At 41.6% G+C, this 27,795-nt stretch overlaps 1 protein-coding gene and 1 pseudogene across 3 annotated transcripts in view; both read right to left on the bottom strand.

Moving 5' to 3' along the window:
* LOC122540945 (UDP-glucuronosyltransferase 1-2-like) overlaps positions 1-6,032 on the bottom strand; it is a 32,928-nt gene extending 26,896 nt beyond the window's left edge. The window contains exon 1 of the mRNA XM_043677283.2: positions 5,979-6,032. The gene's annotated coding sequence lies outside the window, so the exon portion shown is untranslated. The remainder of the gene's footprint in view (positions 1-5,978) is intronic.
* Positions 6,033-8,387: 2,355 nt separating this feature from the next.
* LOC122540946 (UDP-glucuronosyltransferase 2C1 pseudogene) overlaps positions 8,388-27,795 on the bottom strand; it is a 46,928-nt pseudogene continuing 27,520 nt past the window's right edge. Inside the window, exons 2-3 of one of the 2 annotated variants that reach the window (XR_015753864.1) lie at positions 13,239-13,292; positions 8,388-11,787 (exon numbers count right to left, since the gene is read on the bottom strand). The product of XR_015753864.1 is annotated as a UDP-glucuronosyltransferase 2C1 pseudogene, transcript variant X2 (transcript). Of the gene's footprint in view, positions 11,788-13,238; positions 13,333-27,795 lie in introns of those variants that run through there. The other variant, XR_015753863.1, reaches the window with a different exon arrangement.

Here is a 27,795-nt window from a genome sequence, read left to right as displayed (position 1 = left end):
CCCTCTCCCAGTCAATTCTGGTCAGCTCTTCCCCCATGCCTCTGTAGTTGCCTTTATTCAACCATGATACCATTACATTTGATTCCACTTTATCCTTCTCAAACTGCAGAGTCAATTCTATCATATTATAGTCACTGCCTCCTAAGCGTTCCTTCACTTTAAGCTCCCTTATTAAGTCCGCCTCATTGCACAACACTAAATCCAGTATTGCCTGCTCCCTAGTGGGTTCTACCACAAGCTGCTCCAAAGAGCCGTCTCATAGACATTCCACAAATTCATTTTCTTGTGATCTATTGCTAATCTGATTTTCCCAGTCCACCTGCATATTGAAATCCCCCACGATCACTATAATCTTACCTTTCTTACATGCCTTTTCTATCTCTTGGTGTATCTTATGTCTCAAATCCTAACTACTGTTTGGAGGCATGTGCATAATTCCCTTTATAGTTATTTTCACCTTTGCAGTCCCTCAACTCTACCCACAAAGATTCTACATCATCTGCCCCTACTTTGTTGATTGCTATTGATTTAATTTCACTTTTTTACTAACAAGGCAACCTTAACTGTTCTGCCCACCTGCCTGTCTTTTCGATAGAATGCATATACTTGGATATTTAGCTCCCAGTCCTGATCCACTTGCAGCTATGTCTCCGTGATGCCCATCACATCATACCCACCAATTATGATCTGCGCCACATTTACCTTATTTCCTGCACTGTGCGCATTCAGATACAACACCTTCAGTCCCATATTGACCGTCCCTCTTCTCATTGTTACTCGTTTATCCAGTGTGTTTGAAGTTTGATTCTGTCCTATTTTGTGTACTGGAGACTTTAATAACTTCTCCTGAGTTCTCCTTTGTTTTCATTTTTTTGATATTTTTCCATGCAGTTGAATCCACCCCCACAGATGTAAACATGCTGCCTTACTTTCTATTGATCATTACACTTCTTGGAGTTTTACCATTCCCTCCCTCCTCCCTTCCTCGTTTAAAGTCCTGTTGAACACCCTATTTACTCTTTTCGCTAAAACACTGCTCCCAACTCAGATCAGGTGGAGACTGTCCCAGCAGCATGGATTCCACCTGTTCCAATACTGACACCAGTGCCCCATGAAAAGGAACCCCTCTTTGCAGCACCACCCTTTTAGCCAAACGTTTACTTCCCTTATTCTCACATCCCTATGCCAATTAGCACATGAAGTTGAAACTTTATTGCTGGAACAGCACAGCAGGTCAGGCAGCATCCAGGGAACAGGAGATTCGACGTTTCGGGCACAGGCCCTTCTTCAGGAATCCTGAAGAAGGGCCTGTGCCCGAAACGTCGAATCTCCTGTTCCCTGGATGCTGCCTGACCTGCTGTGCTGTTCCAGCAATAAAGTTTCAACTTTGATCTCCAGCATCTGCAGACCTCACTTTCTCCTCCAATTAGCACATGACTCAGGTAGTAATCCGGAGATTATAACCTTTGACGATCTGTTCTTTAAATTGATTCTTAATTCCTGATAACCCCGAAACAGGTCCTCTTTCCTAGTCTTGCCTACGTTGTTTTTCCCAACATGGACCTCAGCAACTAGATGCTCTCCCTCTCTCTTCAATATCCTTTCAAGCCAGTCAGAGATGTCTGGCATCCTAGGACTTGTCAGACAACATACCATACAGGATTCTCAATCCTGCTTACAAACGATCCCGAATTATAGAATCCCCTATGTCTTTTTAGATTACTTTAGACTACTTACTTACAATGTGGAAACAGGCCTTTCGGCCCAACAAGTCCACAGCAACCGGCCAAAGCGCAACCCACCCAAACCCATTCCCCTACACTTACCCCTTCACTTAACACCACGGGCAATTTAGCTTGGCCAAGTCACCTAACCTGCACATTTTTGGATTATGGGAGGAAACCGGAGCACCCGGAGGAAATCCACACAGACATGGGGAGAATGTGCAAACTCCACACAGACAGTGCCTGAGGCAGAAATCAAACTAAGGTCCCTGCTGCTGTGAAGCAACAGTGCTAATTACTGAGCCACTGTGCCAAAACAAGACCTTGAACCAAGAACATTATTGGTTCAGAGGTTGGAACACTATCACAATGGCACAAGATGCCTTGGTGTGAGGGCTGTCCTTATCATTTAAGAAAATCAACTGAGCTACTGAATCAGCCAGGATTCCAGCATGGGTGATGACCCATCATTGACTTGAATTGTTAATGCTATTTCTCTCTGTTCACTTGCTGTGTATATCCAGCATTTTCTGTTTCCATTGCAGACATCAGCAGTTGTTTAGGAGAAATGTTGAATTTCTTGAAAACTTCAATTATTTAGCTTTCAGCTGAAGCCTGACGTTTGCTCTCTTGCATTTTAGACTTCTCAAAATGAAGGCCAAATCATTGCACGACCCTTTTTGATTAACTTTTGTAGCTGTTCGTAACCTTTTCGTGCCTAAAGTCTCCCAAGTCTGCTTGACTTGCTGCTTTGAGCTCAGTTGGCTGGATGGCCACTTTGAAATAGAGACCAAAAGCACAGGTCCAATCCCATTTCAACTGAGGTTAACTTTGTGGTCGGAGAGGCCGCTTAAAATGGTGGATTTATGAAAATGGACAATAAATGAGGCATGCTGGGAAATTGAGACAAGCCTTGGCCGAAAGTAACTGTGCTGAAAGATTCTGGAATAAATATGCTGCAGAATTCAGACAGGCTGCAGCTACAGACAGACAGTATGCAACTGACTCAGCAGCTACAGACAATACAATATATACTTGAATTGGAATTGAATAGATCAACCTCAATGCCATCCCCAGGATAACTGAAACCATCAAGATGTTCACCAGACATGTCAACACCTGGTTGGGTCCGATCGATCGAGGTGATTGAGCCCTGATTGACCTATTGGTGGACTTTGAAGACACTCCTAAAAGGGCGTGAAGATTTCTAAGGATAAGAACCGTCTCAACACCACCCTCAGGATGGGTAACTCGCGACCAACCACTGAGAAGAGAAGACACCCCAGGACCAGCAGAAGAAAACAACCAGACAATCATCGCAGTGTGGATCAAAGCCAAGATCTAATGTGGTGGTGTATGATCACCCAGAGGAAAGATAAAGCACACGATAGTTGGTTAGATTTATCCTGTAAATTGTTAGTTTGTAGTGTGTTTTGTTATTACAATGCTTATTGCGTTAAATAAATAAATATTATCGGATATTACCACTAAGAATCAATTTGTAGATTCTTTGCTAGATATAAGAGTTAAGACACATTGTGGGGTAGGTCCCACCTTTTCAACCCCTCCCCTTACCTAAGGCATAGTGATCCTCATGTTAAACCACTACCAGTCATCTCTCACTAATGAGAGAGCAGCTCCATGGGCTTCTGGGTCTGTGACTACCTTACCATATAGAACATAGAACATAGAAAAGTACAGCACAGCACAGGCCATTTGGCCCATGATGTTGTGCTGAGGATTATTCCTAATCTAAAATAAAATAACCTAATGTACACACCCCTTAATTCACTGCTGTCCATGTGCATATCCAGCAATTTCTTAATGTCCCTCATGACTGCTTCCACCACCACTGCTGGCAATGCATTCATAACTCTCTGCGTAAAGAACCTACCTATGATGTCTCCTCTATATCTTCCTCTTAAAATCTTAAAACTATGACCCCTCGTGCCAGTCAATCTTGCCCTGGGGAAAAGTCTCTGGCTATTGACTCTATCCACGCCTCTCATTACCTTGTATACCTCGATCAGGTCACCTCTCTTCCTCCTTCTCTCCAAAGAGAAAAGTCTGAGCTTAGTCAACCTTTCTTCGTAAGATAAGCCCTTCAGTCCAGGTAGTATTCTGGTAAACCTTCTTTGCACCTTCTCCAAAACCTCCATATCTTTCCTATAATAGGGCGATCAGACCTGGACACAACATTCCAAGTGTGGTCTCACCAGGGACTTGTAGAGCTGCAGCAAAATCTCGCAGCTCTTAAACTTGATCCCCCTGTTAATGAAAACCAAAACACCATATGCTTTTGTAACAACCCTATCCACTCTGGTAGCAATTTTAAGCGATCTATGCACTTGAACACCAAGGACCCTCTGCTCCTCCACTCTGCCAAGAATCCTGTCATTAACCCTATGTTCAGCATTCATGTTCGACTTTCCAAAATACATCACTTCACATTTTTCCAGGTTGAACTCCATCTGCCATTTCTCAGCCCAGCTCTGCATCCTGTCCATGTCATGCTGCAGCCTGCAATAGTCCTCAATACTATCAACTGCACCTCCAACCTTCGTGTCATTGGCAAATTTACTAACCCACCCCTCAACCTCCTCATCCAAGTCATTTATAAAAACTACAAAGAGCAGAGGCCCAAGAACAGAGCCCTGTGGGACACCACTCACCACTGACCTCCAGGCAGAATACTTTCCATCTACAACCACTCTCTGCCTTCTGTCAGCCAACCAATTCTGAATCCAGACAACCAAACCTGCCTGTATCCCACATCTCCTGAATTTATGCATGAGCCTACCATGGGGAACCTTATCAAATGCTTTGTTGAAGTCCATATACACCACATCCACTCTTCAACCTTTGTCGACCTGTCTCATCACCACCTCAAAGAACTCACTAAGATTTGTGAGGCATGACCTGCCCCTCACAAAGCCACACTGACTGCCTTTAATCACGCTATGCTTTTCCATTAGTCATAAATCCTATCCCTCAGAATTCTTTCCAAAACATTGTTGACCACAGATGTAAGACTGACTGGTCTGTAATTGCCAGTGATTTCCCTATTCCCCTTTTTAAAAAGAGGAAGAACATTCGCTTCCCTCCAATCCTCTGATACAACTCCCATGGAGGGTGAGGAAGCAAGGATCTTTGCCTGCGGCTTAGCAACCTCCTTTCCCGCTTCCCAGAGCAACCTAGGATAAATCTGGTCTGGCCCTGGGGACTTATCAATCTTAATGTTTGCCAAAATTTCCAACACATCAGATTCATCAATCTTGATCTGTTCAAGCCTGTTTCCCAACTCCTCAAAGTTTTCATTCACAATAAGGTCCCTTTTCTTCGTGATGCACTCTCTGATTAGCAATGCTACACCCCCTCCTCTTTCTCCACCCTCCCTGTTCTTTTTAAACATTCTAAATCCTGGAACATCTAGCAACCATTCCCGCCCCTGTGAAACCCACGTCTCTGTTATGGCAACAACATCACAGTCCCAAGAGCCAATCCATGCTCTAAGGTCATCACTCTTATTTCTGACACTCCTTGCATTAAAGCAGACACACTTTAACTGATCTCTTTGTTCCATCACACGAATAACCTTACTGATAGATTCACTACATCTGTCACTGCCCCATATCTAACTACCCCCTCTCAGATACGTAGCTCTGGTCCCCACTCCCCTCCTAAACTAGTGTAAACCCTCCCGAACCACAGGAGCAAATCTCCCACCCAGGACTTTTGTGCCCCTCCAATTCAGATGCAACCTGTCCTTCATGTACAGGTCCCCCCTTCCCCAGAAGGCATCCTAATGGTCTAAATATCTGAAGCCCTCCCTCCTTGCACCAGTTGCGCTCGCTGCCTGTTCCTCACCTCACTATCTCATGGCACCGGTAGCAAACCTGAGAACAGTCTCTACTTGCCCTGCTCTTCAGCTTCCAACCTAGCTCTCTGTAGTCACTTTTAAGCTCCTCAGTCCCTTTCCTGGCTATATCATTGGTGTCAATATGTACCACGATTTCTGACTGCTCACCCTTCCCCTTCAGTGTGGATTGATATCGGCAGCTTTTCCAATTTCATGGAACAGTTTCTGAACTGAGTAAACTTTGGAAGATTATATTTCAGGCTCATGCAATGTTGGTGTACAGAAACTAAATTGCTGCATTTCAAACCTCAGGCTAACAAATTAGCACAAATAAAAAAAATTTAGCTTTTGATTTATGAAATCATTTCATCAAGAAATTATGTTCTTTTACTTACTGATGAAGAACAAATTAAGTGCATTATAATTGTCGTATTTCTTGTAGCTGAGCTTTCAACTGAGGACAAATCAATATTTGTTTATGTTAATGCAATTGGTCAGTTCAAAGTCTAATTGAACCTCTGATTGTTTGATACTAATCCTCATGTGATCTGCTATTCACATTAGCACAGTGGTTAGCACTGCTGCCTCACAGCACCAGAGACTCAGGTTCAATTCCCACCTCAGGCAACTGTCTGTGTGGGTTTTCTCCGGGTGCTCAGATTTCCTCCCACAGTCCAAAAATGTGCAGGTTAGGTGAATAGGTTATGCTAAATTTCCCATAGTGTTAGGTGTAGGGGAATGGGTCTGGGCAGGTTGCTCTTCGGAGGGCCGGTGTGGACTTGTTAGGCCGAAGGGCCTGTTTCCACGCTGTAAGTAATCTAATCTCAAACTTGAAATGGGTCTTTCATCTGAGGCATCAGTACCTTTTGAATTAACCAATGGATTCTGGATTCCTGAGTGGTTCTAATTCCATGGAAATTACCAAAATATATTAGTGCAGATATACTCTACAAGGGACATTACAACAGAAATGTGAGGACGTTGCTTTTGACTAGTATGAATGCGATGGACCGAAGGGCCTTATTCTGCACCATAGACTTCTCTGTTCCTATAGCTCTGTTAATACGAAAAGCGATTGGTGGCGTTATGATAGGAATGACCAAGATTATTAATTTTGAAAATAATATGTTCACGGGAAAGTTATTTTGGGTGAGCACATTCATTAGTTGTATTTGGTAAGAGAATGACAATTTTCCAATTAGTTTAGCAATGGTTTAATGATGGTGATAAGCCACTTAAATTAATAACCATGCTGTATTGTATCTTTGTTCCAGAAGTATTGTTAGAATTAACAATAATCCACAGAAGGGGCATTAGGAAACAAATCATGTTAAGCTAAGTGATCTCTTGTACATTGGTCTTTGCCAAATGTACAAATTTTTTCTTTTTGAATCCACGTCTGTAGATGCATGCTTTCCATTTCCTCATTTGTGTTGTATTCTTTCTGAAATACTTTGTTTCCCATGGAGACACTAAAAGCACCGAACTGAAACGCTTTGGGTGACCTTGAGACAGGGACAGGAAATGCAATGGAGAAGTGGTTGAACTGGGTTCCGGATTACAGTTATCATTGTATTGTATTGCAATGAATGTGAGGTTTTATGGCAAAAGTCAGGTACTAGAATAACGATAGTGCTTATCTATCGCCATGTTGGCATTAATGCTGCCTGAATTGCTGTGCTCTTCCAGCACCACTGATCCAGAATTAAATTTTCAGTTTTAAATGATTATCAGGATGGTTTCAGGTGCCAATGAAAGTGAAGTTGAATCCCTTTGAAGAGTCGTGACAATGAAGGTGCAGCTGGTCCTGTAGCTGATGGTCCTACTCAGATAAATTGTTAAAAACTGATTTTACTGAAATCTTTTGTTTGGGATTGAAGAGGAACTCAAGCCAAGATCAGACTTAGAATCCCAGATGGTCTTCATCTCAACTGTTCTGTATGCTTATATTCAGGCTCAATCCAGACACACGGTCACAAAAAGTGTCAGTACTAATATATTCTGTGAATGTGATACTCTCCCTACCATATTTGATGTTTGTAGTCCTGTTCAGACCAGATGTTGGTTCTACCTCAAATGTCCCCCAGCTTGAAAACCATGCCCACGCAGGTTCCTGTGATCAATATAGCTTTTGTTGCAAAGCCAATCTCTCATCTGTCCATTAAGCACAAGTCAGGAGTCGACAAGTGTTAATACTCCCCACTTGCTTTAATGAGTGCAGTTGCAACAACACTCAGCTCGTGTTATGCCCTTTGGGAGAACATCAGGAAGTTGTTTTATATGAAAGGATGTGAAGTCGGGGACTCTCATTGCCAAAGAACTGCTACAACAGGACAGATTGAAAGTTTCAGAACTGTTATTAATAGAACTTTCCTTCGGTAGAAGGTACTGAAGATTATGGAACAAAAACAGGTAGGTGGAGTTAGGATACACACCAGTAGGATCCAGCTGAATGGCAGATCAAGGTCAAGTGGTTAAAACCCTAATATTGTTCCTTTTTTCCAGCACGGTAGCTGCATTGAAGGAGAATCTATAATTGACTTAAATGATGCTGACCTATAGGCTCACAAAATGATAAACATTTTAACACAAACATAAACCATGGAATATTTTCAACGAGGGAACAAGGGGGAATGCATTTGGTGAATTACAGGACAACATTGTAGAAGCATCAGATGGCAACATTTGGCTTAATTGAACAATCTTACAGTCACTGGTAAAAACAAAATGATCAAGATCCTTTTAGAAGTCAGTCTGAAAGAGTTAACTCCCAGTTGTCAAAATTATCAAAGAGAAGAAACAAATCAAACAGAAGCATTCTTTTATTAATACACATGATTATATTATTACAGCATTTCAAAATCAGATTGTACGAGTACATTGTTCTTTTGCAAAAAACATGATCCTCCATTTAAGCCTGGCATGCCTGACTATTCAGGAACAACAGTGAAAATACATCATGCAGGATTTGCTGTGGTGCAGTTGCTAACATGTTTATCTCTAAACCACAAGTTATTACCTCCAAGTACCATTGCAAGGCTCTGAGTATAAAAAGAGCTCACTACGGCACATGTTGCTCTGGTAGGTGTCCATCCCATTTCATCTTCTCAACTTCCATTTACCAAAACCATATGGGATGTCAGATAAGTCTTACATTAACATTTCTTTGTTTAGGCCTGTGACTGTAACACACATAGATTAGAGTGGTGTTGGAAAAGCACAGCAGGTCAGGCAGCAGGTCAGGCAGAAATTGACGTTTCAGGCAAAAGACCTTCATCAATTTCCTGATGAAGGGCTTTTGCCCAAAATGTCGATTTTCCTGCTCCTCAGATGCTGCCTGACCTGCTGTGCTTTTCCAGCATCACTCTAATCCAGTCTCTGATTTCCAGCATCTACAGTCCTCTCTTTTGCCCATTGTAAAACTCATTCAGTCAGTGCGAGTACACGGTTATCTCATTCAACAAACAGACTCCTTCATTTCATCAGGCACTGATGGAAAACAGATGCAGAGAGTAGATTATCTTGCTTTCATAGCTCAGTTATCAAATGTTTATCATAACTTTCTGGAATGCCCCTGCATTACAATCAGCCAGAACCCGGATGTAGAAGCAAAATACTGCAACTGCTGGAAATTTTAAATCGAAAACACAAAGTGCAAGAGAAACTCAGCAGGTCTGGCTGCATTTATGAAGATAGAAACTGAGTTAACGCTTCGATTTTGATTTGATTCTTTTTCGGAGCCTGATGTAATTATCTGCATACACCATAAACGAGGTTCCAATCACCACATTTAGAATAGATCGGATTGGAACTTTATACAGTAATGAACTGTTCTCAGGTGTCAGCTGAATTTCAGCTCTTCTTTGACAAATTCATTTGTGTTTTGTTAAAGAAAATACATTTTCATCTTGCACTTATCCAGACTTTTGCAAGAGATACAATGTAAGGGGAAGGAACACTTAATATTATATGATCATGACTCAATGTGTGTCACACAAATCTGTGAACCAGGCCGAAGGCTGCCACTTGTGATCATGCATCACTCGTTACCCTGGAAGAGTAAAGCATCTCAATACTTTGAGCAATATGTGAAACTAGATATTTGAAGCTGCTACTGTATACTGTATGCAAATCTTGCCATTAAGCAAGTTTGTCCTTAAGAACTCCAGTTGCTGTGTGCATATAATGTTGTGTCTCTGCCTGCCATTTGTCAGCAAACTATACAGTCAGAAATCAATTGGTTTCTGAAATGCCTGCTTCATAACTTATAAAGGGTTTCATTATTTTAAATAATCTAACACACAAAGTTAATGAATACCTCTGAGTGAATCATCATCATTCCATTAGCATAGGTATAAGACTATGCAGGAACAACATGAGTGGTGTTCGCAACAAATCCAGCTAGAAACACATTCTGCCCAACACACAAATGAATCATGTAGAGTATGTACATCAATGCCATTGTGATGCTCATATATAATTTCAAAGATTGACAAATCATATCAGACAGTGTATGCAGTATGCTGTTGGGTGAACTGTCTAAGTCCTCCTCTCTCACTTCAAAAGCATAATCACAGAATTTTTTGTTTCTCTTGCCAAGCAATGTTACACAATTTCTTTATCAGTACAACTGCCAATGTTGGAAGCATGAGGAACAGTAACAATAGGAAGATCATCACATCTACACAATAGTAAACATACCAAGGGAGTCTATAAGACTCTGGGCGCAAATGTGGCGCCCCTTTGTGTCGGGCTACGTACTCAATCCAGAAAATAGCTCTCTCCATTGGAGTCTCTGGCTGGCCTCTGTGGAGAGCTGAGAGTTTCTGCATGTTCTCCCAATAAGATGTGTTATGTATAATATCATTAAGTGCCTGCAATAGATCTGTTGACTGCATGGTGGAAATATCAATCACCCTTGCTGCACCTCGAATTTCAAGTCTGAGTAAATTATCAAACTGGTCATAAAATAGAGGTATGCCAACTACTGGCACCCCATGATAGATGGCTTCATAAAGCCCATTGGTGCCACCATGAGCAATGAAGGCTCGTGTCTTTGGGTGCCCCAGTAGATCATTCTGAGGGATCCATTTTGCCAGTAGTGTATTATTTCCAATGTTGGGAGGGATCTTTCCATCATGTCTCCAGATAACCTTCTGAGGTACTTGAGCAAGGGCTTCTGCTATTTGCATTGTAATATGCATTGATAAAGAACTGACCATGGACCCCAAAGACATGACAATAATCCCATGTTCCCCTGAGGACTGGACAAACTCTTCAAGCTCTGCCTCTAGAGATTTAGATGGTTTACACTGGAATCCTCCAATATAAATAATATTTGGCATGGTGGGTCTCGGGAAATCAAATATAAAATCTACTCTCATTAGCCACACATCTGCCCTTAGGAGAACAGTGTCAATGTCTATGTCTGGGCCTAGGTAGTGATGGCAGAGATCATTATATGTGGGGTGAGTCAGGAATTTTGTTACAGATAGATGAAAAAGACTCAAGATGACATTTTTTGTTCTTTGGAAAAAATTCATTTTGTCCGTCAATCGTGAATCTGGCACTGGGATATAAGATAATGGAGAAGGGGCGAAGAGAAAATGAGCTTCTCCACTGATGAGCCAACGTGCATTATGCACCAAAGGGAGTTTTAAATAATAAGCAAGCATTGAACCTAAGGGAAAAACAGGATCTGCAAGTACTAAATTAAAGTGTTCATTTTCAAACTGTTCTAACAAACTTTTGTTTTCAAATGTTGTGCTGCTAAGCTGTTGAAAATAACTATGACAGCTGTGTAAAAAAGACATTAGTTTGTACCGAGACTTGAGAAAACTCCATGGCGTTGAACTATTCTGCAAAACATCTAACGACCTTTGTACAAAGGTTTGTAAAATATCTTCACTTGTAGCTTTATGGTTTTGCTGAAGTTGCAAGACAATGGATTGATATAAATCAGGCCTCGCATTGATAAACCAAGATGTTGAGAAATAAAGCACAGTGAGGTTGTGCCCATGATTTTTCAGTTCTTCCATCAGAATTTTCATATTGATCCAATGACTTGCATCAGCAGGCACAACCAATATATTAGCTGCCTGGGTTACTGGACAAGACATGATGATTATGATACTAAGAACAGACGCAACTCCAAATCTACTCTTCCACTTAGGACACTTCATATTCGGATGAAACAGTCAGATCCTATTGGAGAATTGAATAGAAATATTGATAACATGAATTGGAATATCTGGAGACAAATAAATAAGCATCAGTAATAAAGTATAGGGGCCTTGAATTTACTTCAACTATTCAATAAGACCATGGTTGAACTTCTGTATCAATACCAATCTCCAGTCTTAATCTCATTTCCCTTACTTCCAATTTGAATGGACTCAATGATTTTGTAGCATGTATTTGCAGCTTGCTGAGATGAGATTTCCAAAGAGTTACAGCCCTGAAATGAAGATATTTTGCCATATTTCAGTCCGAAATGGATACCCTCTACTCCGGATACCATGAACCAAGATCTAGACTCTCTCTCCAAAGGAATAGTCCTTGCAGCTGTCAAGTTCCCGAAGAATTTTGTACAATACAAACTGATTACCTCTCAATTTTCTAAGTTCCACTGAATGTAACCTAATTCTAATCAACCCAGCCTCGTATTCGCTGGATTAATTTAGTGAATTTTCTTTGCGTTCCCTCCAAAGTCAGTCCATCCACCCTTAGGAAGGGTGTCTAATAGTCTCGCACAGTATCCCTATCGCTGAGCCAGAATTACCAGGTTCATGTCTTGCTTCTTTGGAGTTGTGTCATGACATATTTAATAGATTGATTAAAAACATCTTTCTACCTTTAGGTAAGGCAACCAAAACTGTACACATTATTCAAGGTGTAACCTCACCCGCTTCATCTGTGCTTGCAATATGACATCCCTCCTTTTATAAGCAACCCCCTTGCAATAAAGGCAATCATTCAATTTGCCTTCATAATTGCTTGTTCTGTTTGCAGATTAAGTTTCTATAAATTGTGAGAAAGAACACCTTAGTTCTTATGAATGCAAACTTTCATGACCTTTAAAAAATATTCTGAATTTTCACTCTTCCTATAAATGCATATTATACTTACTCCAGGACATTTGTCTCAATTGTGTTTGGACTTGCCAATATATTAAAGATATCTGAGCTGCAGGCTAAATAGCTTCTTGTGTGAAATAAACATTTGGAAACAGAATCAGAAAGTGTTGGATTTTCAGCTGGTGAGCAAGAAGCAGCAGGTTCCAACCACAGGAACAACAAGTTCCATGAGATTCTCAATCATTCTATTGTATTCTCTCAGTATGAACATAGTATAACTATTTAGGCTGCCTGCAATATTGTTGAACATAAGTTAAATACAAAACAACTTGTCTTACCAAAGGGGGTCTATTCTACATGTTTGAAAGACTTTTTAATCTTGTAGACTTAAGGCTGGGGTTACCATGAGGGACTCTCCTACTCAACCTTTCCCTTTGCCTGAGATGTACTGCACCTCAGATTAAACCAACACCAGTCAGCTCTCTCTAATGGGAGAGCAGCTCTTCACTCTGGTAAGACTATGATGATTTTACCTGGATTATCAAACATTTTATCATGACATTACAAACTTCTACTTACTGATAAGGCAGAAATCAAACAAAGCCGCAAGTCTTCTACTCCAGGAACCTGAGACTGCAAATAAAGCGAAGACTCCAGTCACGTTAAACAGCCGGTATATATATATCCTTAAATTTGTGATTGTGCAATATTAATCCTTACGTGGTTGACCATGCATGATCATTTGCCTGGTATGCACACCAACCTGTTTTGGTGGTGGATGGCTTATTGTTAATTTGCCTTGAGAATTAACTGCTTGTGTCTCAAGTTTTGAATTGTTCTACTTTCATAGGAAGTACTGCTGTAATTTAGTGTATAGTCAAACTTTTTACAGATAATTTATTGCCACAGCATAAATATGAGAGGAGAAAAGGTGATTTAGCATATTTTGTGGAAGAGATGGGGAGGGCACATTAACTTGCTGGTGGAAACTGGTTTTTAAGAACTTTCCAACTGACAATAGCATCATAATAAGCCATTTAGAACAGTATGCTGCACTCCATAACATTCTCATAAAAATTCATTGACCAAAACTCCCCCAAGGACATTGGGGGAGTTTTGTGGGCAGCACGGTGGCACAATGGTTAGCACTGCTGCCTCACAGTACCAGAGACCCGGGTTCAATTCCCGACTCAGGCGACTGACTGTGTGGAGTTTGCACATTCTCCCCATGTCTGTGTGGGTTTCCTCCCACAGTCCAAAGATGTGCAGATCAGGTGAATTGGCCATGCTAAATTGCTCGTAGTGTTAGGTAAATGTAGGGGAATGGGTGGGTTACGCTTCGGTGGGTCGGTGTTGGGCCGAAGGGCCTGTTTCCACACTGTAAGTAATCTAATCTAAAACATCAACTTTGTTACTGCCTGTACAGAAAATGTCAGACTTGTTGAATGTTAACAATATGTTCCATTTTTTAATTAGCATTGGAATCCCTCCAATTCTCTGCTGTCTATTTCCTTTATTATCAGGTCACATCCATTCTAATGTTGCTTTGTGTCATAGAAACATAGAAAATAGGGCAGAAGCAATCCATTCAGACATTTGAGTCTGCTCCATCACTCATTAGGACTATGGCTGATCATCTGACTCAACAGCATCTTCCCATTTCTCCCTTGAGCCCGGCTTGCTGCATCCAGACTGCTTTATGTGGTTGAGTATTCCACAGGCTCACCACTCTCTGGATTAAGAAATTTCTCCCTAATCTCAGTCCTAAATGGGTGTACCTTTTCTCCTTCTTAACCAAATTTATGTAACTTGAGTTTTCCTGTGTGCATTCACTACTGATATTTCAGACTTGAGCCTGTAATCTCTAATTAACCTTTTCTTATTCACTGTTCTTTATCTTTCCTAGACATGTCTCTCCTTTCATCCTGTCTCTTCTCATTTCTTCCTCCTACGGTACTGTTTTCCTTGCAAATCCATAGCCCAACCAGTTATACCTTAGTCTTTCCAATATCATGCCATCACTCCAAGCTTAAAACAGTCTGAGATGAGACAATAGCTTTCTTCTGTGGATGTCTTAGCATTTCCTGAAGAACCAACAAGGTACTCATTGTCATCTCTTTCTAAGAAGCAACCATGCCCCACCCACCTCTTTCACTATTGTTCCTGTGCAATGCTCCCATTGGAGCTTAAACCTACTAAAAATCCTTCAAGATCCATACATACCCCTGACTACTGCACCCAACCTATACATCTCTGAACACTGTGGACAACTTAGCGCAGCCAATTCACCTAACTTGCACATATTTGGATTGTGGGAAGAAACTGGAGCACCCGGAGGAAACCCACGCAGACACGGGAGAATGTGCAAACTCTACACAGTCACCCACGGCTGGAATCGGAGCCAGGTCCCAGGCAGTGTGGCAGCAGTGCTAACCACTGAGCTAATTAGCTCACTGCTTTTTATTGCACATGTAATCTCACCTTCCCATGACAGTAAGATTCTCAATCATTTCTATTGGGCGCTACACTGCCATTGAGCCATCAAATGCAAAGCAATATCTGAACATATCCTTGTGTTGTCCCCATTCATGTGTCCATTCTGCCCTGTCTCCTAAGCACAATTTCTTCCCTGCCTATTGGTGTAGGATGGTGTAGGAGGGAGGGGGTTCAGATTTGTTGGACATTGGGACAGGTTCTAGGGAAGGTGGGACGATTACAAAAAGGACAGTCTACATCTGAACCAGACCGGAACCAATGTCCTTGGGGGAGTTTTTGCTACTGCTGTTGGGGTGGTTTTAAACTAATGTGGCAGGGGGCTGGAAACCAGAGGAGAAAACGAGTAGGCAGCAAGGTGGAGACTGGAGACTGTAAGAATTATGAAGATAGCATTACTAAAGGGAAGAGTAGGCAGAGAGCAGAGGAGTGCAAAAAAAAATGGTGGCCTGAAATACATCTACTTTAATGCAAGGAGTATAGTGTGTAAGGCAGGTGAACTTAGAGCTTGGATTGGTGCCTGGGAGTATGACGTTATTGTAATCACAGAGACTTGGTTGAAGGAAGGGCATGATGATTGGCAATTAAGTGTTTCAGGATATAGACGCTTCAGACAGGACAGGGAGGGAAGTAAAAGGAGAGGTGGAGTTGCATTGGTCAAGGATGATATCACGGCTGTGCTAAAGGAGCATACTATGGCGGGATTGAACAGTGAGGCATTATGGGTAGAGCTGAGAAATAAGAAGGGTTCAGTTACATTGTTGGGGCTGTATTACAGGCTTCCCAACAGTGAGCGTGAGATAGAAGAACAAGTAGGTAAATAGATTATTGAAAGATGTAGAGGCAATAGGGTAGTGGTGATGGGAGATTTTAATTTTCCCAACATTGACTGGGATACACTTAACGTCTGAGGTCTGAATGGGGTTGAATTTGTAAGAAGCGTCCAGGAGAGTTTTCTAGAGCAGTATGTCAATAGTCCAATGAGGGAAGGGGCCATATTGGACCTAGTACTGGGGAACGAGCCAGGCCAGGTGGTTGAAGTTGCGGTGGGGGATTTCTTTGGGAACAGTGACCACAATTCTGTAAGTTTTAGAATACTCATAGATAAAAGAGATCCTAAACTGGGCCATGACCAATTATATCAAAATTAGGCAGGAGCTCAGAAATGTGGATTGGACACAGCTATTTGAAGGGAAGTCCACATTTGAGATGTGGGAGGCTTTCAAAGATAAGTTAAAGATAGTGCAGGATAGGCATGTCCCGCTGAAGTCAAAGGATAGGAAGGGCAAGATTCATGAACCGTGGATGACAGGAGAAATTGTATGACTAGCCAAGAGGAAAAGGGAAGCGTACATAAGGTCTAGGCAGCTAAGAACAGAACAGGCCCTAGAAGAATATCGGAAGAGTAGGATTAGTCTTAAATGAGGAATCAAGCAGGCTAAAAGAGGTCATGAAATAGCTTTAGCGAGCAGAATTAAGGAGAATCCCAAAGCATTTTATGCTTATACAAGAAGCAAGCGGGTAACAAGAGAAAGGATTGGTCCACTAAAGGATAATGAAGGAAGGCTGTGTGTCAAACCTGAGAGAATGGGTGAGATTCTGAATGATTACTTTGCATCAGTGTTCACTGAGGAGAGGAACATGATGAATGTTGAGATTAGAGATAGAAGTTTGATTAGTCTGGATCACATTGACATAAGTAGGGAAGATGTGTTGAGTAGGCTAGCGGTTATTAAGGTGGATAAATCCCCAGGACTGGATGGGATCTATCCCATGTTGCTGAGGGAGGCAAGAAAGGAAATAGCTGAGGTCCTGACAGATATCTTTGTGGCGTCCTTAAATACAGGTGAGGTGCCGGATTACTGGAGGGTTGCTTATGTTGTCCCCTATGCAAGGGTAGTAGGGATATTCAGGGTAACTACAGACCAGTGAGCCTGATGTCAGTGGTGGGAAAGTTGCTGGAGAAGGTACTGAGGGATAGGATCTATTTATATTTAAAAAAGAATGGGCTTATCAGTGATAGGCAACTTGATTTTGTGCGGGTGAGATCATGCCTTACCAACTTAATAGAGTTCTTTGAGGAAGTGACCAAGTTGATAGATGAAGGAAGGGCTGTTGATGTCATATACATGGACTTCAGTAAGGCATTTGATAAAGTTCCCCATGGTAGACGAATGGAGAAAGTGAAGTCACATGGTGTGCAGGGTGTTCTAGCTAGGTGGATAAAGAGCTGGTTGAGCAACAGGAGACAGAGAATAGTAGTTGAAGCGAGTTTCTTGAAATGGAGAAAGGTGACCAGTGGTGTTCCACAGGGGTCAGTGTTGGGGCCACTGTTGTTTGTAATATACATAAATGATCTGGAAGAGGGCACTGTTGGTATGATCAGCAAGTTTGCAGGTGACACGAAGACTGGTGGAGTAGCAGAAAGCATAAGGGACTGTCAGAGAATACAGGAGGATATAGATAGACTGGAGAGTTGGGCGGAAAAGTGGCAGATGGTTTTCAATCCAGACAAATGTGAGATGATGCATTTAGGCAAGACTAATTCTACAGCGAATTATACAATGAATGGAAGAGCCTTGAGAAAAGTTGATAGGCAGAGAGATCTGGGAGTACAGGTCCATTGTACTGTGAAGGTTGCTGCACAGGTGGATAGAGTGGTCAAGAAGGCATATAGTATGCTTGCCTTCATTGGACGGGGTATTGAGTATAAGAGCTGGCAAGTCATGTTAAAAAATTGTACAAGACATTGGTTTGGCCACATTTAGAATATTGTGTACAGTTCTGGTTGCCACGTTACCAAAAGGATGTGGATGCTTTGGAGAGGGTGCAGCGAAGGTTTACGAGGATGGTGCCTGGTATGGAAGGTGCTAGCTATGAAGAGAGGTTGAGAAGGTTAGGTTAATTTTCATTAGAAAAAAGGAGATTGAGAGGGGACCTGATTGAGATTTACAAAATCATGAAGGGTATAGACAGGGTGGCTAGAGAGAAGCTTTTTCCTAGGGTGAAGGATTCAATAATGAGAGGTCACGCTTTCAAGGTGAGAGGTGGAAAGTTTAAAGGGGATACACTTGACAAGTACTTCACAGAGGGTGGTGGGCGCCTGGAATGCGTTGCCAGCAGAGTTGGTAGAGACAGGCACGGTAGATTAATTTAAGATACATCTCGACAAATGCATGAGTAGGTGGGGAGCAGAGGGATACAGATGCTTAGGAATTGACCGACAGGTTTAGACACTACATTTGGATCGGCTCAGGCTTGGAGGGCCGAATGGCCTGTTCCTGGGCTGTAAATTTTCTTTGTTCTTTGTATTCTGGCAACATCTCTCCCCATCCTCTGTCAAGGTTTCTCCAATATACTCCTGGCTGAGATTAATAGCATTTAATTTCATTAACATCTCTCCAGCGACAGGCAGAAAATAGAACATAGAACATTACAGCCCAGAACAGGACCTTCAGCCCTCGATGTTGCACCAAGGAACCAATCTGATGCCTATCTATCCTACACTATTCCATTTTCATCCATATGTTTATCCAATAACCATTCGGATAAATGCCCTTAAAGTTGGTGAGTCTACTACTGTTGCAAGCAGGGCGTTCCACGCCCCTACTACTGAGTAAAGAAACTCTGACATCTGTCCTATCTCCATCACCCCTCAATTTAAAACTATGTCCCCTTGGGCTAGCCATCACCATTGGAGGAAAAAGGCTCTCATTGTCCACCCTATCTAACTTTCTGATTAACCTATATGTTTCAATTAAGTCACCTCCCAACCTTCTTCTCTCCAACAAAAACAGCCTCAAGTTCCTCAAACTTTCCTCGTAAGAACTTCCCTCCACACCAGGAAATCCCTTCTGAACCTTTTCCAAAGCTTCCACATCCTTCCTATAATGTGGTGACCAGAACTGTACGCAATACTCCAAGTGTTGGTGCACCAGAATTTTGTACAGCTGCAGCATGATCTCATGGCACCGAAACTCAATCCCTCTAACACACCACGTGCCTTCTTAACAACCTTATCAACCTGGTTGGCAACTTTCAGGGATCTCTGTACATGGACACCGAAATCTTTCTGGTCATCAACACTATCAAGAATCTTACCATTAACCCAGTACTCTTTCCTCCAATCACCTCACACCTTTCCACATTAAATACCATTTACCACCTCAGTCCAGCTCTGCAGCTGACCTTGTCCCTCTGTAACCTGTAACGTTCTTCATCACTATCCACAACTCCACTGACCTTCATGTCATCTGCAAATTTACTAACCCATATTTCTACACCCTCACCCTCATTTATAAAAATGACAACCAGCAGTGGCCCCAAAACAGATCCTTGTGGTACACCACTAGTAATTGAACTCCAGGATGAACATTTCTCATCAACCACCACCCTCTGTCTTCTTTCAGCTAACCAATTTCTGACCAAACAGCTAAATCACCCTCAATCCCATGTTTCCGTATTTCATGCAATAGCTTACCATGGGGAACCTTATCAAATGCCTTACTGAAATCCAAATACACCACATCAACCACTTTGCCCTCATCCACTGTTTGGTCACCATCTCAAAGAACTCAATAAGGTTTGCGAGGCACAACCTACCCTTCACAAACCAGGTTGACTATCCCTAATCAACTTATTCCTCTCTAGATAATTATAAATCCTATCTGTTATAACCTTTTCCAATACTTTATCCATAACCGAAGTAAGGCTCACTGGTCTTTAATTACCAGGGTTGCCTCTACTCCCCTTCTTGAACAAGGGGACAATATTTGCTAACCTCCAGTTTTCTGGCACTTTTCTTGTCGACAATAGCAACATAAACATCAAAGCCAAAGGCTCTGCAATCTCCTCCCTGGCTTCCTAGAGGATCCTAGGAAAAATCCTATCCAGACCAGGGCACTTACCTATTTTCACACTTTGTAGAATTGCTAACACCTCCTCCTTGTGAACCTCAATCCAATCTAGTCGAGTAGCCTGTATCTCAATATTCTTCGACAATATTGTCTTTTTCCAGTGTGAATACTGACGGGGTTTCCTTGATCTTACCTGCCAACAACTTCTCATGTTCTCTCCTGGCTTTTCCTCATGCTCTCTTTAGGTCTTTCCTGGCTAACTTGTGCTCGCAAGCACCCTAAGTGAGCCTTCACATCTCATCCTAACATAAGACTCCTTCTTCCTTTTGACAAGAGATTCAACTTGTTTAGTAAACCATGGCTCCCTCGCTCAACCACTTCCTCCCTGTTAGACAGGTACATGCGTATCAAGGGCATGCAGTAGCTGTTCCTTGAATAAGCTCCATATTTCAATTGTGCCCATCCCCTGCAGTTTCCTTCCCCATTCTGTGCATGCTAAATCTTACCTAATCACATCACAATTACCTTTCCCCTAGTAATAACTCTTGCCCTGCATTATATACCTATCCCTTTCCATCAATAAAGTAAATATAATCGAATTGTGGACACTATCACCAAAGTGCTCACCTACCTCCAAACCTAACACCTGGCCAGGTTTGTTACCCAGTACCAAATCCAATGTGGCCTCGCCCCTTGTTGGCTTGTCTACATACTGTGTCAGGAAGCCCTCCTGCACACATTGGACAAAATCTGACTCATCTAAAAGTACTCGAACTACGGTATTTCCAGTCAATATTTGAAAAGTTAAAGGCCCCCATAATAACTATCCTGTTACTCTTGCGCCTATCCAGAATTATTTTTGCTCTCATTTCCTCTACATCTCTGGAACAATTTGGAGGCCTATAGAAAACTTCCAAAAGGGGGACCTCTCCTCTCCTGTTTCTAACCTCAGCCCATACTACCTCAGTAGACGAGTCCTCAAATGTCCTTTCTGCAGCCGTAATACTGTCTTTGACACCACCCCCTCTTTTACAATCTCCTGTTCTTACTGAAACATCAAAATCCGGAACCTGCAACATCCATTCCTGCCCCTGCTCTATCCATGTCTCTGAAATGGCCACAACATTGAAGTCCCAGGTACCAACCCATGCTGCAAGTTCACCCATCTTATTCCAGATGCTCCTGGCGTTGAAGTAGATACACTTCAAACCACCTTCCTGCTTGCTGGTGAATTATTGTGACCTTGAAATCTCATTTCTGACCTCACTACTCTTCTGGACACTGGACTACAATTTAGGCTCCCAGCCACCTGCCAAATTAGTTTAAACCCTCCCAAATAGCCTTTGCAAAATTCTCCCCCAGGATATTAGTACCCCTCTGGTTCAGGTGTAGACCATCCTGTTTGTAGTGGCCCCACCTACCCACAGAATGAGCCCCAGTTATCCATTTATCCAAAACCCTCCCGCCTGCACCATCCCTGTAGCTACGTGTTCAACTGCTCTCTCCCTATTCCTCGTCTTGCTAACACGTAGCACGGGCAACAAACCAGAGATAACAATTGTTTGCTCTTGCACTAAGCATCCACCCTAGCTCTCCAAATTTCTGCTTTACATCCCCATCCTTTTTCCTATCTATGTCTTTAGTACTTATATGGACCATGACTGGGGCTGCTCTCCCTCCCCCTCAAGGATCCCTAAAATAAGATCTGAGACATCACAAACCCTGGCACCTGGGAGGCAACACATTAACTATGAGTCTCTCTTTCCCACAGAACATCCTATCTGTCCCCCTAACTATATAGAGTCCCCAATGACTAATGCTCTGCTAATCTCCCCCCCCTTCCCTTCTGAGCAACGGGGACAGATTCTGTGCTAGAGACCTGTACCCCATGGCTTACCCCAGCAGGTCATCCCCCCAACAGTATCCAAAACGGTATACTTGTTATTGAGGGAAGCGACCACAGGGGTTCCCTGCACTGCTTGATAGTTCCCTTTCTGTCCCCTGACTGTAACCCATCTGCCTCTTTCTTGCACCTGAGGTGTGACTACCTCCCTGTAACTCCTCTCAGTAACACCCTCTGCCTCCTGAATGATCCGAATTGCATCCAACTGCAGCTCCAGTTCCCTAACTTGGTTTTTGAGGAGCTGGAGTTAGGTGTACATCCCTCAGATGAAGTCAGCAGGGACACTGGTGGTGACCCTTATCTCCCATATTCTGTAGGATGAACATTCAACTGCCCTAACTGCCATTGATGCTGTTCTAAATTCCCAAAGAGACTGTAGAAAAATAAAGAATTTTAAAAAAGCTAGTTACCTTACCAATTCAGCACACAGAAACTTTTTTTCCAGTTAGAGGAGGAGGATGGGTGGGAGACGCAACCCAAATATGTTACTTCACTTACTCAGCAGTCCCATGTCCACTCCTGCTCAGCATGCGCTCCACCTATTCACAAGGCAAGCTTATAAATTTTCAAATTTACCTTCTCGGCAGGCCCCTGGTCGCTTCTTCCACTACTGCTGCTACTGAAAAAATTAAGCAATTTCAAAATCATTGGAAACAGCTTCTTTCTCCATTCCTGAAGTGTTACTCATGGATCTGCAAGGAGCTGTCCTGGTCCATCTTGATTCCTCATCTCTACACTAGCCCTCAGCAACATTGTCTAAAAACAAACCAATAGGTTCCACATCTACACTGATGACAATTGCAATTTTTCAGCAGTTCTCTTAACCTCCCTTGTGTCTGAGTTTTCATGCTGTATGTAGAAGGCCCAACTATTAGCTCCAACTAAATATTGGGAAAACTGAAAATATAAACTCCACCCATTAGCCACTAACCTCTTCCCTCTCCCTTCACACTGTCTGAAATTGAAGCAAAATCACTTCAGCATCCCACTTAATTTCAAGATGAGCTTCTGAACATATACTGACTTTATAATGTTTCCCATCTCAGCCTCTTCCTCAGCTACAGAAGCTTTCTTCCAGGTCTTCGTTATTTCTAAGCTTGCTTCTTCAGTGCTCCCGTGACCGGGTGTTCCATCTAAAAACCTGAACTTCCCCAGACCTTGATTACATATCATCTCTTTACTCTGTGACTCACATCAGCTCCAGTCAGGCAATGCGTCAGTTTTACAATTCTTGTGGTTTTTGAATCCATTCATTGACTTTCGCCCAAGATATCTCTGATACCCTACTGTCCCTATAACTTTTTAACCTTCCAGCTCTCTATTCCTATACATCCTTGATTGTCGTCATTGAACCATTGACAGTCATGTCATCAGTTACCAGTGCCATTGGCTGTGAAATGTCCTCCCTCTGTTTGCCTAACTCTGCACAGGAAAATAAAAGCTTTGGCAAAGCAAAAGATTGAGGACACAAAGATCTTCAATGTGAATCAATGTCAATGTTTGCTCCATGACTGCTCTTGTTAAAAGTCTTGGAACAAATTACAACATTAAAATGGTAACGAAGTATTGTAGAAGGCAGTCACACAAAATAATTAAATAAGCATTTTAACAGGCCCGGCATAAAGGAGCAAAAATGACATTACAGCTGTCTAAAGCTCCTGATAGACATCATTTAGTGTTCTGCATATTAAGCCCTACACCTTAGGGATAAGAGGAGGATGAGTACAAATCCATCAGAATGATACCTGGATTAAAAGGCTAAAATGATGAGGATATGCTTCAAAGACTGGACTTGTATTTTCTAAATTATCAAAAGAATTATAATATATATGATTAAGCTAATGTAACAAGCCTGGTAGTGTAAATAGAATGAAAATAGTTCCTTCTCTGGAACAGTTCAGACATAAAAGTGACATTTATGGATGTGATCAGGAAGTAGGTGTTAGATTCAAAAGACTGTAGACGTGATCTAGTACTAGAACAGGCTCAAGGATCTGAGCAATTGGTGTCTCTTGCTATATTCCACATTTAAGAGTATAAGAGGTAGGAGCATGAATATATCATCCTACTCCACGAGTGTGCTCTGCCATTTATGACTGAACTGCAAGTTAAAGTTCACTTTCTTGGTGCTTCCCAAAGCTTTTAATTCTTGGAGAAATGCAAAACCTATCAAATCTCAGTCTTGAGCATACTCAAGAAACAAGCAACTACAATCTTTTTTGGCGGGGGGGGGGGGGGTGGAAGACAACAGCAGAGATTCACAATCATCTTAAATGAAGATATTTCTCTTCATCTCAGGTCTCCATGATTGACCCATTGTCCCCACATTCCACACTCTTTAGTCAAGGGAAACTATTGTAGTGTCTAATCTCGAGAGTGTAGTGCTGGAAAACCACAACAGGCCAGGCAGCATCTGAGGACCAGGCAAATCAACATTTCAGGCATAAGCCCTTCATCAGGCTGAAAGACTTATTCCCAAAATGTCAATTCTCCTGCTCCTTGGATGCTGCTTGACCTGCTGTGCTTCTCCAGCACCACACTCTTGACTCTGATTTCCAGCATCTGCAGTCTGCATTTTCTCCTTAGTGTCTAAAACTGTCAAAATCCTTATGTTTTAATGAGATCATCTCATTTTTCTAAGCATCAGAGAGTATAGGTCCAAATGTCTCAGTCTGTCATCATAAGACAATGCTCTTATCCTAGGAACCAACTTAGTAAAACCTTAACTGTATCACCTCCTAGACAAGAATATCCTTCCTTGGATATGAAGACTACGACATTGCACAATATTCCAGATGTGATCTCACCAAAGCCATTTACAACTGTAGTAAGCTTTACTCACATATTCCAATCTCCTTGCAATAAAGTATCAACTTGCCTTTAAACTCTTATTGCTTGCTGTACATCCGTCTAACATCTGGTTACCAACTCACTTAATCGGTCTGTAGCTTCTTTTTGTCCTCCTCAGAGCTATAGTTCCATTTAACTTAGAAACTTTAGATATATAACTCTTGGTCTCTTTGTTTGAATCATTATGATAACTGCTCTTCCCAATCTCTGCCCACACTGATTCTAAATTCCTGAACTTCTGAAAACCTATCTTTTTCATAATTGTCCTATGCCATCCTTTAACATCAGGGCTACTCTTTATTCAGTTCCACTCTGCCTGTCAGATTGAAATGTTACGTACACTGAAATATTTATTTTGTAAACTTGATCATCTTATAAAGATGTCCCTGTAATGATGATCAGTTCTAATTTTAATCCATTGGTTCATTTACCTTCCTACAAATGTTTCATGCATTTGGATAACGAGTCATTAATTTTATTTTCTCTACGGTTCTTTGTAAGGATCTTGTTTACTGATGCATTATTACCTTAAAAATCTTTGTCTCTTCCTATTCCATTCTGTTTGCCTTTATCCAAATCATCATATTGCCTTAAAGGTTTGACTTTTTCCCTCTTACAGTTTTAACACTCTATTCACCTGACCACCTCACCAAACACATCACTTGCACCCTGTCTCTTACTTTAAATCAGAAGTCACATGACACCAGGTTATAGTCCAACAGGTTTCCTTAAAATCACAAGCTTTCAGGGTGCTGCTCCTTCTTTAGAAGAAGTACAAAGGGACGCACAGGTGCTGAATATATAGGCAGAGAGAAAATGGTAAGGTAATTCCAGGTGATTAGGAATATCAATGGATAAATACAAATAGTGAGTGTCAACAGCCTAAATAACAGGTAACCACAAGGTGATTAAAGTGTCAACACCTGAATAACAAATGAAAGAATGACCTATAAACCAATTAATAAAACCAGTTTCACTTTAAAGCCCTAGAACCTGATCCCAGCTCAACTTTAGTGGATTCCATTGTAAAAGAACAGCTGATTCTTCCAAATATGTGTTTCAGTGCTTTACCAATCAAAAACCCTCCTTCCACGCAACTCTTTCAGGCACATATTTAACTCTAATCTGCATGGTTTTATGCCAATTTAATTTGATTTGGCCAACAATCCAGTGATTATCACTTTCTATGTTTTAATTTGGACATTAAATGAAGCTTTGTTGGAAGGACTTTGTTGGAGTTCTACCTCGGCTTTTGGTTCCAAAATGAACCATGCTAACTTGATCCTGCCCTTCCCACTCCAGGGATGTCTCCAAAAGTGAACTGCTGAACAGTTGACACTATCTTAGAACATCCAGTATCTACCTCCCTAACTATATTGCCCTACATAACCACATCACACTGTAATTGAATTATTTAGGAATGATCAGTAGGCTTAACAGAAACATTATAAATTAGTTGCAACAGATATAAATAATGGAACATTTTAATGAAAGAAACATCAGGAAAACCAAGCAGAAGTTATTGACTGTGAGGAGAGAGGAACCAGATGTCTACATGTGGCTTATATCACCCAGTCAAAATTACATTCTCAATTCCCAATTAAGGCGTAAGCTGAAAAAGATAAGATAGACAAATTCTATGGTAACATTTCTTATATAATAATATAATCTAAATTAGAAAGTTTTAAGCATTTTTAAATCAATCAATAAGAACTTGCTGTTTTTATCATGATCAATAAAACTGACATCTCTTTAACCCTGATAAGCCTGAATGATTCTAGGTTTGACCATTGTTGGGAAACAGATGCAAACTGTAAAAGATTTTTTTTTGTCCTTACAGCCCTCTTTTGACAGAATGAATGTTTCTTATAATTAACCCTTTCTGTTTTCTCAGACTTCCGCAGAATTGTTGATAGTTCTGATTTAACAGACTCCTTTCTATATTTTTATGATCTTTTTAATACATAACATTGTGACACAAATAGAGTGTACAGCAACGTGTTTGTGACCTACTGCTCATGCCAGTCATGCATTCAGCTCCACCAAATGAAGAAAGCGATTGTACAAGTCATTAGTGCAGGCATATGCGCAAGAGAGAGCAGGGACAGCAGTTTCTGCAACAGCGCAAGAGTCAACAGGGATAGAAGTTCCTGAAACAACATGAGAGAGTGCAGGAGCAGCAACTTCTGAAACGGCATGAGAGAGAGCACTAATAGAAATTACATAACATGTACTGGAAGTCTGGAACTACCGTCTGCCAAAAGCATGTTGAGGCCAGATGAATTGAAAATTGAGATATATTTTCTCAAATAGTGCAAGAAAGCAAAGAGTTTCGTATAGAATGGAAGAATGTAGGGACAGAAGTTTCTTAAAGAGCAGGACAGTGGGGACATTAGCATCTGAAAAAGAAAGCAGGGATTTCAGCTTCATAAAAAGTAGAGGAGAGTGGGGTCAGCAACTTCAGAAAGAGCAGGGACAACAGTTTCTGGATCAGTGCAAGAGACAGAGAAGAAAGCAGTTTCATAAAGAGAAGAGCCAACCGGCTGCGTGAGAAAGACAGCAGCCGGACATAAAAACCAGCAACGAGAGAAAATCTTCTAACATCAGAAGACCATAGTTTAAAAAATCACTTTTAAAATAATTAACATTCAAATTACTTATTTAACTGTAAATAGAACAGATTTGGCTGGGCAGGCGATGTATTATAGCTGTGGTTTTTTTTATCTTATTCATTCATAGGATGAGGACATCGGTGGTTGGGCCAGCATCTATTACCCGGGATCCGGGGTTTTAGCAGTCCAGCGATAATACCATTAGGCCATTGGCATCCCGCTGTGGGAGATGGCAGATGCCAATGTGATTCATGATGACTACATCTACAGCAAGCATTGGCTGCTTTAGGAACATTCTAAATTTTATTCAATGATCCACTTTAGACTTTATCGTTAACATAAATTACAATGAACTCTGCCATTTCTATATGAGCCCAGACACAAATATTGAGATTATTGAACTAAGGGCAGATGTGTAGCTG

The sequence above is a fragment of the Chiloscyllium plagiosum genome, unplaced genomic scaffold, assembly GCF_037043375.1.
Source record: "Chiloscyllium plagiosum isolate Xiang-an unplaced genomic scaffold, Cpla_swu_hap1 HiC_scaffold_39, whole genome shotgun sequence".
Taxonomy (NCBI): domain Eukaryota; kingdom Metazoa; phylum Chordata; class Chondrichthyes; order Orectolobiformes; family Hemiscylliidae; genus Chiloscyllium; species Chiloscyllium plagiosum.
The sequence above is the reverse complement of the archived record's forward strand: the minus strand, read 5'-3'. Positions and strand labels throughout refer to the sequence as shown.